Source organism: Carcharodon carcharias, chromosome 16 (assembly GCF_017639515.1).
Source record: "Carcharodon carcharias isolate sCarCar2 chromosome 16, sCarCar2.pri, whole genome shotgun sequence".
Lineage (NCBI taxonomy): Eukaryota > Metazoa > Chordata > Chondrichthyes > Lamniformes > Lamnidae > Carcharodon > Carcharodon carcharias.
The window spans coordinates 80,262,328-80,277,539 of record NC_054482.1 but is presented as its reverse complement, the minus strand read 5'-3'; positions in this window follow the sequence as shown (position 1 = coordinate 80,277,539).

The window sequence follows — 15,212 nt, the reverse complement described above, 5'->3', positions numbered from 1 at the left end:
CAAACAGCTCGCCACATTTTATGGCCCCACCCCTGCCGTGACGGAGCCATAAATTTCTGCCCATAGTCATTTATCAGCCTGCTGCCTCACCTTCCAAGCATTCTCGTCCACTAACCTTGAAAGAAGACTTCCCTCCCTATGCCTCTGCAGCTGCAATAAAATTTCCACTGCCACATAGAAAGATGAAGTGCCCTGCCACTCTTGTAACTGCTCATTGACTTGGCTGCTAATTCATTGCGTACTTTTAACAATGCCCTTTAAGCAACCAGAAGCCTTTAAGGTCTGTCGTTGTATGTGCTTTCCTGCCCCATTAGGCATGACCCATGCCTGCAGTTTGTCCACAATCTGCTAACTAGGCTGCACCCAGAAACTAGGCTGAGTTAACAATTGTGGACTTGGGTGGGTACAATTCCTATTGTGACCACCTCCATCCAGTTTTAGCATAGATACTAAAATCCAGCTTCAATGTGCTCACACTAGACCGGAATCTTCTTGTAGCATCAAGTGTCCTGATGGGTGCTGGCTGTGCAAGGAGGGGCATGGCTGACCGAGGGAGAGAGGGTGGCAGGGTGCTGGCTGTGCAGGGGGGGCATGGCTGACCGAGGGAGAGAGTGGGCAGGGTGCTGGCTGTGCAGGGGGACATGGCTGACCGAGGGAGAGAGTGGGCAGGGTGCTGGCTGTGCAGGGGGACATGGCTGACCGAGGGAGAGAGGGGGCAGGGTGCTGGCTGTGCAGGGGGACATGGCTGACCGAGGGAGAGAGGGGGCAGGGTGTTGGCTGTGCAAGGGGGGCATGGCTGACCGAGGGAGAGAGTGTGGCAGGGTGTTGGCTGTGCAAGGGGGGCATGGCTGACCGAGGGAGAGAGGGTGGCAGGGTGTTGGCTGTGCAGGGGGGCATGGCTGACCGAGGGAGAGAGGGTGGCAGGGTGTTGGCTGTGCAAGGGGGGCATGGCTGACCGAGGGAGAGAGGGTGGCAGGGTGCTGTCTATGCAGGGGGGCATGGCTGACCGAGGGAGAGAGGGTGGCAGGGTGTTGGCTGTGCAAGGGGGGCATGGCTGACCGAGGGAGAGAGGGTGGCAGGGTGCTGTCTATGCAGGGGGGCATGGCTGACCGAGGGAGAGAGGGTGGCAGGGTGTTGGCTGTGCAAGGGGGGCATGGCTGACCGAGGGAGAGAGTGGGCAGGGTGCTGGCTGTGCAGGGGGACATGGCTGACCGAGGGAGAGAGTGGGCAGGGTGCTGGCTGTGCAGGGGGACATGGCTGACCGAGGGAGAGAGTGGGCAGGGTGCTGTCTATGCAGGGGGGCATGGCTGACCGAGGGAGAGAGGGTGGCAGGGTGTTGGCTGTGCAAGGGGGGCATGGCTGACCGAGGGAGAGAGGGTGGCAGGGTGTTGGCTGTGCAAGGGGGGCATGGCTGACCGAGGGAGAGAGGGTGGCAGGGTGCTGTCTATGCAGGGGGGCATGGCTGACCGAGGGAGAGAGGGTGGCAGGGTGTTGGCTGTGCAAGGGGGGCATGGCTGACCGAGGGAGAGAGGGGTTTGGGGCATGACAGACTGAGGGAGGGAAGTGGGTCTTAGCAGACCAAGGGGGCTCATGAAGGACAGAGGGAGGAAGCTGGACTACACAGGGAAGGTAAATATCTACAAACAGGAGGTTGTGGAAGTGCACAGGACTTCTGCTTGTAGACAGGATGGCTGGCCACGCCCAATGGTGTGAGATATTCATGAGCGAGGTGCCTGGACAATTGTGTGGCAGGGACGGGCAGGCAATCAACAACCCCACTGTTACCTCACCTGGTCAAAAGTCTGGGCACCAAGTTTAAAGGACACCAGATCAGCATTCATTCCCTGCAATCCAACAGCATCAGCTTGGCTGTGTGAGTGCACATCTTGAAACTGCTAAAATCTTCTGATCTTTCTCCCCGGATAACCTCAACTGCTGCTACAATCTGCTCACCTTTCTCCCCAGATCTCCCCACAATCAAAGCTTCACCTCCCGTTTGTAGATATTGACCTTCCCTGTGTAGTCCAGCTTACACACTCTGTCCTCCATGAGCCTTCATATGTCCGCCAAGACCCACTTCCCTCCCTCAGTCAGGCCTGCGCCGATCCCCTTGCACAGCCAGCGCCCTGCCTCCCTTGCCCCCTCTCTCGGTCAGCCATGTCTCGATCCCTTTGCTCTGCCATCACCCAATCTCAAAGCATCAACGTTTCCTCTCCTGTGGTCACAAAGCTTTGCATGAAAGAAAAGCAATTCTTTTATTTTATTTGTTCATGGGATGTGGGCATCACTGGCTCAGCTAGCCTTTATTACCCATCCCTAATTGTCCTTGAGAAGGTAATGGTTAACTACCTTCTTGAATCGTTAGAGTCCGTGTGGTGTAGGTACATCGACAGTGCTGTAGACTTTGTAGCGGCTTGATACAACAGAGTGGCTTACTCGGCCTTTTAAGTGTCAATCACGTTGCTATGGGTCTGGAGTCACATGTAGGCCATACCAAAAATGGATGGCAGATTTCCTTCCTTAAAGGGCATTAGTAAACCAGATGGGTCTTTACAACAATTGACAATGGTTTCATGGTCACCACTGCTGAGAATATCTTTGAGTTCCAGATTGTGTCAATTAAATTTAAATTCTACCAGCTGGCATGGTGGGATTTGAACACATAACCCCAGAGTATTAGCCTGGGCCTTCTGAATTACTAGCCCAGTGACATTACCACTACATTACCACCTCCTGCTCAGTCCAAATCCAACAGGAAGACTACCTCCTGCACGCCACCTTTAGCCGGTTGCAAATCTGAAGGCACGTGCTTCTCATTTGCTGCAGAGTTAATTGCTAAGGTACCATTTAATCTGATGAAATGGTGTTTTGATGAGTATACCTGGCATGCTAATGCATTACAAACAGGTTCCCACCACTTGCCATCAGGAAGCTCAATTCACCTTCAATCCTTTCATCGTGCCAGCGGAAAGCTGACATTCCACCTCCTGCACAATTAAGTGCGTCCAGCCAGCTCATTTCCAACTGCTGGCAGCAGCACAAGATTTCAGCCTAGGGGCAGAATTTTCCAGTCAGCCTGCGGGGGTGGGCCCGTCACGCCGAAGTGTAAAATAACATATGTCCTGACATCGCTGCGCACCATGGCGGTATTTCGTTTGGCGGGTCCGGTCTGGAGTCGGCTGTGTGCCCGCCAAAATGTAAACAGCCTATTAAGGCCATTAAGAAATTAATTGAAGCACTTGTGAACGCTGCCCGTTCAACCTTAAGGTTGGCAGGCAGGTGAAAAGCCCAAGCGGCCTTTGCGTTTTTCAGGAAACCTCATCCACGGACAGGATAAGGTTTCCTGAAGCTTTTATTAAATAAGTAAATACGTTTTCATAAATTTAACAACATGTCCCAACTTATTTGACACAGTCACATGAGGGAATATGTTTAAATAATTTTTTTAATCATTTACTTAATTGTTGTAATATCCATTTAATCTCCCTAAGGCAGCTCTGTGCCTCAGGGAGATTGCTGTGCCCTTTCATGCACATACAAAGTTGGCTCGCCCTTGTAAAATGGCAGTGTTGAGCCGCTTGCGGGCAGCGATCAGCTCTGCGCCCGCCACCACCTGCTCCTGCCCAGCCTGCCCGCCATAGGAAAAATCCTGCCCTAGGTCTTTGCAGATAGCAGTGTGTGTTGAAGAATTTGGTTTGAGGTTATTAAAGTTGAATCAAGTTGAATAGTTGTGATGCTTCAGTCTGGTTAGTAATTTTTTAAAGTCAGCAAACAATGCAGATGTACATACGGCCTTAGTGAAGTTCAAAACCCATTATTTTCCCCTGAATTGTGTTCAATTAGGCAAGATTAATTGAAAGTAACATAATATAAGGCATATTAAACAGAGTTTTCTCTTTGATTTTAAACTTATGACTGAAAGTAGCAGATTTTTTTCTTTTAATTTGTCTGCAATCTGTTAGAAAATTGCATCACATTTAAAGAATGCAGATGACATAATAAAATAGATGTTTGCGGAGTTTATAAAACCCAATCCCAGCTCCAAGCATTTGCTACACCCGTAAACACACTCCCACACATCCGCTACATTTTATAATTATAGATGTGCAGTCTCCCTTTTCTCATCTGTGCAACTGTTGTCAATTGTTCTCTCACTGCCACAGATTACAAAAATTATGGGAATGATGGTGGTTTATGTCATATCACGAGATTTACTTATAACAAGGTTATAATGTTAGAGATAGGAGAATTTATTGGACTCTTTCATATGACCATAAGAACCTGGTTTAATCATAAACTCACTGATATGCAGTATACCTGCACAATCTCAAATAATGGGATAATTTATTAAAGGGCAGGTTTTCCTGAGCCTTGGCCCCATTGAAATCTCAATTCCCTGACACAAAAGTCAGAAAAAATGGTGAAAGCTACCCATCGCCTATTTCATGATACTCCAATCTTTGGCGATAGAATGGTCAATGCTGGGCCTCCACCTGTATTAGGCACTGGCCCTTCACTGACATGCTTATGAGAAAGAAAGGGTATTTTTTATTCCTGCTTCATTTTCCAAGATAAATGCTGACTGGACACTCCAGCACAGGTGCACTTGGTGCATCATGGCACTACGGCCTGCCCTGGATCTGGAGTTGGCCAGAGGAGATGTGGAGTCCCTGGAACTGACGGAAGGCAGAAAGATAAGACAAAGACACATTGAGGTTGATTGCTTGATCATTTCCAGTTAAGCCCTGAGAAGCAGACTGGTTACATGGAAGGGGATAGATATCTGGACATAGTAGGTTTCTGTTGTAAGGGTTCATTCAGTTTGTTCATGAAGAGGTTCAAAGACTTATAAGGTATACAGCAGTGCTTATTGGTATCACGTAATACATATGTACAAAGCATAGCCCAAACTAGGAGCTAACTTCATGTTGACTTCTACTCTGATCTCTCCACTCAACTCTGTCTCCTGTCTACTGCCATATGTCTTTCTACATCATACTGTGGGCAGTGCTGTGCTCCAGTCCTACATTAACCCTTGGTATGCTGAACACCCTTGGTATGCTGAACACCCTTATCCTCTAGTTTGTAGGAAAAGGCATGATGCAACTTGGTGCTACTTGAGCTGTTCTGTATATTGACCGTTCTGATGGTATTCATCTCACAAATGTTTCACCCATGTGTTTATTATGAAAGTGTTGAATTTGTAGGTAACAACGCTGGTCATAATTAAAGAGAAATTTTCATCAAATTATTTGAAGGGGATATTCTGGTCCCAGTCAAGAGGTTGGTCTAGCCTAGCTATGCCTCTCTAATAGCAGGTTCAGAATTCACCTGTGGTGAATACATTTTGAGTGTTCGCCATTGCTCCCGATTGTGGAGAGAGACAATTTTCAACAAGGCATTGGCTTCTATCAAAACTGATAGCATGATTGCCACTATACATGTTTCTTCAAGATAAAAGGTGTTGTTATAGGGATCCATATGAATGCTAGTTACGCCTACATTTTATTGAGGGTATGTGGAACATCCTTTGTTCCAGTCCTACTCAGATCCCTCCTTCAACTCTTTTTCCAATACATTGATGGCTGTATTGGTTCCATTCTTGCTCTCGCTCTGAACTGGAAAATTTAATCAACTTTGCTTCCAATTTCCACCTCTCCCTCGGGTTCACATGGTCCATTTCTGACTTCTCTTATCTTCCTTAACTTTGCTGTCCCCATTTCTGGGATAGACTATTGAGCAATATCCACTATAAGTCCACTCTTGTACAAATCTTGACTACATTTCTGCACACCTTGCTTTCTGCAAGCTCTCCATTCCATTCTCCCAGTTTCTCCATTGCCATTGCACCTGTTTTGACAAATGCAACCTTCCATACCAGTGCTTCTGATAAGTCTTCCTTTTCCCTCAGCTGACCAGGACCCTCGAACATGTCCATTCTATTTCCCACATTTCTACTCTCACCCCATTCACCCCACTCACAGAACCATGGCAGAGTTCCCTTTGTCCTCACTTTCCACCCCACTAGCATCCACATTCAAAAGATCATTCTCCACTATTTTCAGCACCTCCAGCATGGCACCACCATATATTCCATTTCCCTCCCCATTTCAGCATTCCAAAAGGGCTGTTAGCTTCGTGATGCCCTGGTCCACTCCTCAATCACCCCAACACCCCTCTACCTTCCCAGGTCACCTTTGATATGCAAGCCCAGGAGATGGAACGCCTTCTCTTTTACCTGCAAACATAGCGCTTAGGAGCAGGAGTGGGCCATTCAGCCCTTTAAGCTTGCTCTGCTATTCAATAAGATCAAGGCTGATCTGGTTCTGGTCTTAACTCTACTTTGCTGTCTGTCTGCCATAACCTCTCTTCTCTTTCTTTCCCTCTTTTTTGACCTCTCCCCTTTCTACTGTCCAAGACCCAAAATGCTTCTTCCAGATAAAAAATGTTTTGCTTGTACTGCTTTCAATTTAATATACTGTATTCATTGCTATTGATGTTGGACCATCAGGTTGGGTAGCCACTTTGCAGCAGGTTGGGTGAACACTTTGCAGACCCTGAGTTTCTGGTCGCCTATCATTTTAATTCTCCACCCTACTTTCATTCTAAACTCTCTATCCTGGTCTCCTACACTGTTCCAGTGAAGCTGAACATAAGCTTAAGGAGCAGCACTTCATCTTTTGTTTAGTCACTTTACAGCCTTTGCCAACTCAACAATGAGTTCAGCAATTTCAGGTTATAACCTCTGCCCATTAGTTTCTCCTGTTTTTTTTGCTTTTGAATGGCTATTGTTGCTGATGATGCTCTGTTTTCTACTTACACCTCCTCTAGACCCACTTTTGTTTCTTATTGTCCCATTACTATCTCCTTTAACTTCATTCCTTCATATCCCTTTTGTCATTTAATTTCTCCTGCCTTCTATCTTATTTCAGATCTTCCCTTTTGTTCTTTCCCCCCTCAATCCTTTCCCTGCCTCTGTACTTAGATAATTAGATAATTGGTTTAGTGAAAAATCATCATGGCGGCAGGTATCGAATGGTGATGACTATGCAAATAAAGAAAGTGATTATAATTCAAAACTTAATTATAGACAATCATTATGAACATTTCAGCATACAAATAATTACAATATGTTGAAAAATGAAGGTATGACTTGCTTAAGACCTGTTACATCTCTAACGTTTCCCAGTTAAAATGGACTTGAAACGTAAACTCAGTTTCTCTCTCGACAGGTGCAGCCAAACTTGCTAAGTATTTCCAGCAATTTTTGTTTTTATTCCAGATTTCCAGCAGCTTCAATATTTCATTTTTGTATGGGTGTTCTTTCGCTAGCTATGTTGAGAGGAATGATTTCTTTCTGAGGTTGAATGGATTGGACAGGTTCCAGTCCAGATCCCCAATAATGATGCCTAACCTTGGGAAGATTAAGCACGCTTTCTTGTGTTGGGGAGCTGTATGATTTTTAAATGTAGAAATTCATAAAAATTCATTGGAACCTGGAGATAGAGTTAGAATTGTTTACTAAAGCAAAATACTGCACTCGCTTACTATCTGAAATAAAAATTAAAAATGCCAGAAATATTCAGCAGATCTGGCAGCATCATTAAGGGCATGGTATCAGAGCACTTCGAAAATTATAATGGGCAGAATTTTGCCCTTGGCGTGCAAGCTCGGCGGGGGCGATCAGGAAGCTGACCACCACCTACGATCGAGCCCGGAAGGCCTGCCCAGCATGAAACGCGAGCGACAGCGCTCAGCGTTCCTGTGCGGGAGAGGGGGAGGAGTGCGAGCTTGGCGAGCACGAACTTCGCACATGCCGGTGAGTGTGTGCTACATAATCTCCCTGAGGCAGAGAGCTGCCCCTGGGAGATGAAGATATATGAAAAAAAATGTTTTAAATAAAAATGTACTGAAACATATCCCCACTCATGTGACTCTGTCACATGAGCCGGGACATGTTATTAATGAAAAATTAAAAGTTTTTATTTAATTTTTATTTGCTTTAGGAAGCCTCATCTCACCTGTGGATGAGGTTTCCAAAAAATTGCAAAGGCCGCTAGGCATTTCTGCCTGCCTGCCAACCATAAGGTTGGACGGGCAGTGAAAAATTTATTTTAATTAACTTTTTAATGGCCTTAATAGGCCTTCTCATTGTGGGCCAACCGAAATATCACGCGTCATTTTACACTCAGTTGGGTCAGGCGCGCGCCCACCTGCCAAACGAAAAAGTTTACCCAATATAATTAAACAGAATCAACACTGATTTTTCCTGTTTGACAAATCAGACTTTTTTTGACGATGCAGCTAGTAGAATGGATAAGGTGGAATCAGAGGTTGTAATGTATTTGGATTTTCAAAAAGCATTCATTAATGTGCCACATAAGGGATTATTACACAAAATTAGGTCCCCTGGGATTGACAGTAATATATTAGCATGAATTGAGCATGGGCTAATGGACAAAAGGCATAGAGCAGGAAGAAATGGGGCATTTTCAAATTAGCAGGCTGTAACTAGCAGGGTATCACAAGGGTCAGTACTTGGGTTTCAACTGGGGTATGAGTGCACTGGAAAGGTTTTGGCACTTGCAGGGTTGTGAGTTTGAAAAGTAATACCTTTTACAATTCAGATCAGTAGCCTTTGGTTTTGTGTGATTTCTTATAACTGGAGTTTGCATCTATTGTCCCTCTGATTTTGTATATAAATGTTACACTGGGGAAAATGCAAATAAAATTTTTCCCCATAACTTTCAACCCCAGTTTGCTGTTGAAAAATACTTTTTGAGCTAATTTGCCTCGTTCTTTTTAATAATTTTAGCTGAATTGTGATGCTCATGGTTTCTAAATCATGTCTTACATCTTAATAGGAATTTAGGTGTCATTTTGGTCCTGTTACTGGTAATAGGAATCATGTATGATACATTAGCAAAGGTCAGGTAATTCTTAGTTTTAAGCTGGTTAACGTAATTATGTCTAATTTTCTGGCAATAAATCAAAAACTAGTTACTGAATACATTTGGGTGGCAATTATGGGTAAACACCCATATTTACCACCCAAACATCTTTAACCTGCCACACAAGACAATTCTTTCTATGATCAGACTACAATATAGTATAATTAATTGTGAAACAATGACTCAAAGATGTAGGTGAAATTTTATTTTTAGATTTTGTTTTTAACTTTTGAAACTCAGAATGACAGTAAATTTCGCTTAGCATGTTCCAACCTCAAAGCTCCTCTTGAACATTTGAACATCCTGCATCTACTGCTAATGAGGAAGGGTCAAGAACCAAAGGATACTGACCTAAGTTGAAAGGCAAGAGAACCAAAGGAGACACGAGCAAAAACATTTTTACTCAGCAAATGCACTACCTGAAAGGGTGGCAGATGCAAATCCAATTGTGTTTTCAAAAGGAAAACGGGTCTTAGCTGAAGATGAAATAATTGCAGGGCTACGGGGAAAGGGCAGGGAAGTGGGACCAGCTGAGTTGCATTTGCAGAGAGCTGGCCTCCTGTGCTGTAATCATTCTATGATTCTTTGGCCAGGATTTTCCGGTTGTCGAGCAGGCTTGGCGGGGCAAGGAGCAGGAGCAGCCGTGAAACGGACCGCCACCTGGGATCAGGCCCTGACCATGATTTCATGCTGTCTGGCCGTTAATTGGTCAGCCAGCATGAAACGCGCGCTGCAGCGCTCAGTGCTGCCTGTGTGGAGGGAGGAGGAGGGCAAGCGCGGAAGTTCCTGCATGCGTGTGGGTTTGCTAGGAAAAGCAAATAAACAATTAAGAATTTTAAAATGTTAAAAACCATGTCCTCTCACGTGACTGCCACATGAGCAGGGACACGTTAGAGATGAGTTCAAAGAGTTTTTTCTTAAGTCACTGGGTGAAACCTCATCCCGCCTGTGGAGGAGGTTTTGCCAAAAATGCAAAGGTTGCTTGGCCTTTTCGCCTGCCCGTCAACTGAACGGTTGGACAGGCAGCAAAAAATTTCAATCAATTAGTTCATTAAGGGCCTTAATAGGCCACTTAATTGTCGGTGGACGTGCTGCTGACTCCCATGCATGCCCGCCGACTGAAATATCACGCATCATTTTACACTTGTTCAGTTTGGGCACACATCCACATGACGAGCGCAATACTCTGCCCTATGTTTCCATTGTTCTGTAAAACCTGGCAAAATGATTTTCCAATTCACCCTTCCACTCTGAGGCCTGTTTTTTTTTTCTTTTTGTTACCTGTTTCACATGCTGTTGGGGTGTTAAAATCCTTAAAGTTGGGTGGTGTGGCTACCATGCCACCACAAAAGGTTGCACTAACATTCTCCTTATGGGAATCCATCCGTCTGCAGTACCAGTTGTCAAGTGCCTGCCCAACTGTAGGCAAACAGGGGCAGGTGGGCGTAGCCACCATTCTCCCAACTTCCATCCCAAAGCTGACCTCTGAGAATGCAACCACCGTATGAGTGGTAAATTGGTGGCAACTGCATACAGTTATTTTAGGTTGGTCTTCCGCTGTAGTTTTTGTTAAAAGGCTTCTCCTAATGGTTTTTGCATATACCGGAAAAAGTAAATTTCTGGACTGGGAAATAGATTTCCCATAAAGGGAATCCCTCTGTCCCTGGGCTGCAAAAAGGAGAAGAAGGCAGTTTCAGGAAAGGCCAGGTTGAAGACTCAGAATGAGAGGGATGACACTGATTTATGGGTGGGCATGTTGTATCCATAATCCAATAGCATGCTACTTTATCTGACGCATTTTCCATCATGTGACCCTAGTAAAAATGGAAAAAAGGATGCCTTCCAGAATTCCTTAGAATCTAGAATGGATTAGAAGGTTGTAAAACATAACACTGCCAGTCAAGAAAGAAGGGAGAGAGAAAACAGGGCAGCTAATCTGTTATCAGCAACAGGGAAAATGCTAGAATCTATTATTAGGAATGTGCTAACAGGGCACTTAGAAAATAATAATGCGGTTGGGCAGAGTCAATATAGATTTAAGAAGGGAAAATCATTCTTGACAAATCTGTTATGGTTTTTTGCAGTCATAATTGCCAAATAGTGGCTGCCTTCTCTTTCACCCCTCCTCCCTTCCCACCAAATTTTCTTGAGTCTTAGTTCCAAATTATTAGTTCAAACCATGCAATACAAATAACGCCTGGACCCATTCAGGTACTGTTCTATTTTCTCTACTTAAGATCTATCCATATCATTCATAATGAAAGATATATGTGTAGATTCCATATGCATATTCTGTTTTAATACTGATAGTTAAGTGACTTACTGATCTCAAAAGCTTCAGAGGAGACTATAAGTCTTGGGTGTATAGAGGAGAATGATGTCATGGGAAGCATCCATATAGATATTGGGGAAAGCAAAAAGAATAGATATAAACTCTTGGCATTTTCTTTTAAATTTTATTTTTTTAAATATTCTTCTACATCCCTGTGTGAGAGGAAAGTTGAGTCAAGCATAACTAGAAGCTCTGGGGAACTGACTTTTGATAGTTTTGAAATACAGCCTAGGGAGATCAACAAATAGACACATTGTAGATCTGGAAGCATTGGCTCAATTTATGTGGTGTCCTACCATGAACTCTCCTGTAGAAGGTTTGGGCCAAAGCCCCACATCTATCAACGTTTCTTGATGGCAAAGGTATCAGCATTCAAAACCAGGCATTAACTTTCTGCCTTGTGTGCCACTGGCAATGAGTGATTTTAAACAAAACTTACTGTTTCCACTTGGTGTGAGGCCAATTCTCTGGAGACAATAAAAGTACAGCCTAGCTGTCACGCTAACTTGTCAGCAAGGGCAACTGAAGTTTAACATTCTACTGCCCCTCCCAAAAATAACAAAGAATTAATAGAGAATTCTGCATATTGTTCAATGGCAAGTCCACTCTTTAGCACCAAAATTAACCCTTAAAATTTACCATTCCTGTGATAATGCTTTCACAGCATTCACAATTGCCATTCAGCCAACTATTTCTCTTCCCAAATGAAAGCCGTCAGGATCTATCATAGAATCATAGAATGACACCATACCAAAGGAAGCTGCTCGACTCATCTTGCCTGGGCTGGCCCTTTGACAGAGATATCCGATTAGTTCTAACTCCCCTACTCTTTCCCTATAGCCTTGTAGTTTTTTTTCCCTTTCAAGTATTCAGCCTGTCCGCTGTATAATATTATTAGTGAATCTGATTTGACTATCCTTTAATGCAGTGCATTCCAGATCACAATAAGAACACCACAGAAGGAGGCCATTCAGTCCATCGAGTCTAGTGGCAGCTCTTCTTAGTTCCCTCTTCAGCTCTTTCCCTGTACCCCTGCATTTTTTTCTCTTCCAAGCATTCATCCAATTCCCATTTGAAAGCATTTATTGAATCCATATCCATCACCCTTTTAGGCAGTGCATTCCAGATCCTAAACACTTGGTGTGTAAAAATACTTTTCCTCTTGTGACCTTTGTTTCTTTTGCGAATCATGTTAAATCCGTGACAACTGGCTATCAACCCTTCAGCCACTGGAAGCAGTTATTTTATATCTACCCTATTGTAATGTGTAATTCAAGCACATGGACTGCACGAAGGTTATAAAACAGGTTCCTTTGAAATCTGTATAAATTCTCAATGAAAAGCTTAACATAAAGGAACAAAATATTTACAGTAAATATTTATGGCCAATACTCCAGATCCATCTGGATATTGTCGAAAGCTTAACTCCTTATCTCTAATCAGCCAGACAGCTGAGTTCAATTGGCGGAGATCCCATTATTAACTTCTCGTGACTACATGAACCCAATTATCGAGTCCCCTAGCCATGAAGTGGGTCTTCCTCTCCTTATGGCCTCTCAAACTCAGGGGTGCTGTCCTGGTGGTCCGCCTAGGTCTCTAGAAGCTGTTTGCCCACTCTGCTGCCACTTCCTGGCTCTCCAGCTACCATCAGAGATCTCAGTCTGTCCTATACATGGCCTCGACTCCTCAAGGCCGTGACTCCCAGTCTCCAGCTCCTGGCTAAGGTCCTGCCTCCGGGCTTCAGCTCTGCCCCCAGTTTGTTGAGGAATTCGGTTCTTGTCCCGAAGGGAGCCATCCCCTGCCCAGTGTTGTCCCACGTCGATGACTCCTACTGACAGGGACCTAGTGCCCCATAGGGAATGCCCCGCTCCAAAGTCAGAAGGAAAGGAAGTAGGGACACCGAGGTCATGATACCTCCCTGGTTACACTATCTAAACCCATCATGGTTTAAAACACCATGGGCTGAATTTTGCCGTTGGCGAGCAGGGGGCGGGGCCTGCTCACCGACGCACAAAATGATGCGGGATGATGCCGAGGGGAACCCCCGACGTCATCCCGCCCCATTTAAATATTCAGGAAGGTGGGGACACAGAAAAATCAGCTGTTGGCCCGCCGACCTGTCAATGGCCAATTGAGGCCATTGACAGGATAATTAGAATAACTAATGGACCTGCCCATCCAACCAGGAGCTCCAGTGGGAAATAGAAAAAACATGAAACCTCATCCATTGGCGGGATGAGGTTTCATGTAGGGTTAAAAAAACTTCAATAAAGTTTTAGTGAAATTTATTAACATGTCCCATCTCGTGTGACATTGTCAATGAGGGGTGCATGTTAATGTATTTTAAATTTTTCTGTTTTTATTGTTTGAACAACTTTCAGCGATCTCCCTGAGGTAGTACTTAGCACTCTTGCGTTTGGGGAATACCCCCCCCACCCTGCCCACACAGGAAGCGCATAACGCTTCCCGCCAGGCGTCACGCTGGGGGGGTGGGGCGCCTCAATTGACCCGCCCACTTAAAATGGCGGCAGGGCCCGCTTCTCTGGCGGGGATCGGCTCCCCACCCACTAGCAATTGGGTCGGGCCCGCCTGCCCGACAGGCAGAAAATTCTGCCCCATATAAAACCTCCACTTAGCCTTCTCTGTTCTAAGGAGCACAATCTCCTGTCTCTCCACATAACTGTAATCCTTCATCCCTGGATCTATATCTCTTCTGTACTCCTTCCAAAGTCTTCAGATCTTTCCTAAAGAATAGTGCCCAAAATTGGGCTGAACCACAGTTTTATGTAGGTTTAACATAGCTTCTTTCTTTTGTACTCTATTGGGGGCTGGGGGGAGCTTCAAGACACCAGGGTGGGCAGGTGTTGGTGCTTTTAGAGGTTAAAAGAGCAAAAATGCCAGGTGTTGGGAAGCAGGCAGGAACTCACTGACTTCTGCATTTAACTCGTGTGCGATCAGGAAATCACCTATGGAACAGTCAGGTCAGTTATTAATTCTCAGCTGGTATGTAATCAGCAAAAGATCATCTTGAATGTTTGTGCAAGATATCCAGGAAACTGCCATGGTGCCTTCAATCTGTGTCAGTCAAGTATCAAGTTTCCTGCAGATATTCATACCTTCAAGTGGAGCCAGTGGCTGGCTCCTTGGAGATAAGGGCTACTCTATATGGTGTGACTGATGACACCTGTGGCATGCACTATGACTGATGCCCTGGAAAGGTACAAGCACAAGAATTGTCATTAAGCAAGCCATCAGGCTGCTGAAGATATAGTTTGGGTACCAGGGTAGATCTAGTGATACTCTTCAGTGTACACCAGAATGTTTGTGGTCTGTTGCACTTTGCACTGCATAGTGCAGTGGGGAGGACTGGAACTGCAGGAGGAGGAGGGTGGGATCACACTGCAGCTTCAGAAGAGGAGGAGTAAGAGGAAGGGGAGAAGGAAAAGGAGGAGGTGCCAAACATGGTAAGTCAGCCATTCACTTAGCTGCCAGGGATGTTGAAGATGGACTCATTAAAGCACACTTCAGCTTACCTGAACCAATGCTGTATCCAGTGAGCCCTCCCACCACCACCACCACCACCACCACACACACACACACCACCACCACCACCACCACCGCCCACCCCCCACCAACCCCCCCCCCACCCCAACCCCAACCCAAAACATTCCCCAGTCAAAGATCCATCCACCTCACTAACACCCAATGCTCAACTTCTACCCTTGGTGTACTATTTTTCTCAAGGCTGAAGGTCACTTGGTAGACGACAACAACAATGGAGACTTGAAATAATGTTTATGGTGCATAAAAATTGAACAAAATGCTATTTAAGACAGTGTTAAACAGCCGAGCGATTACTCATCTGTAGCTACAAATTCTTTCTCTTCCTATTAGCCCTGGGTATTGCTACCTCTATGGCTTCAGCAGAG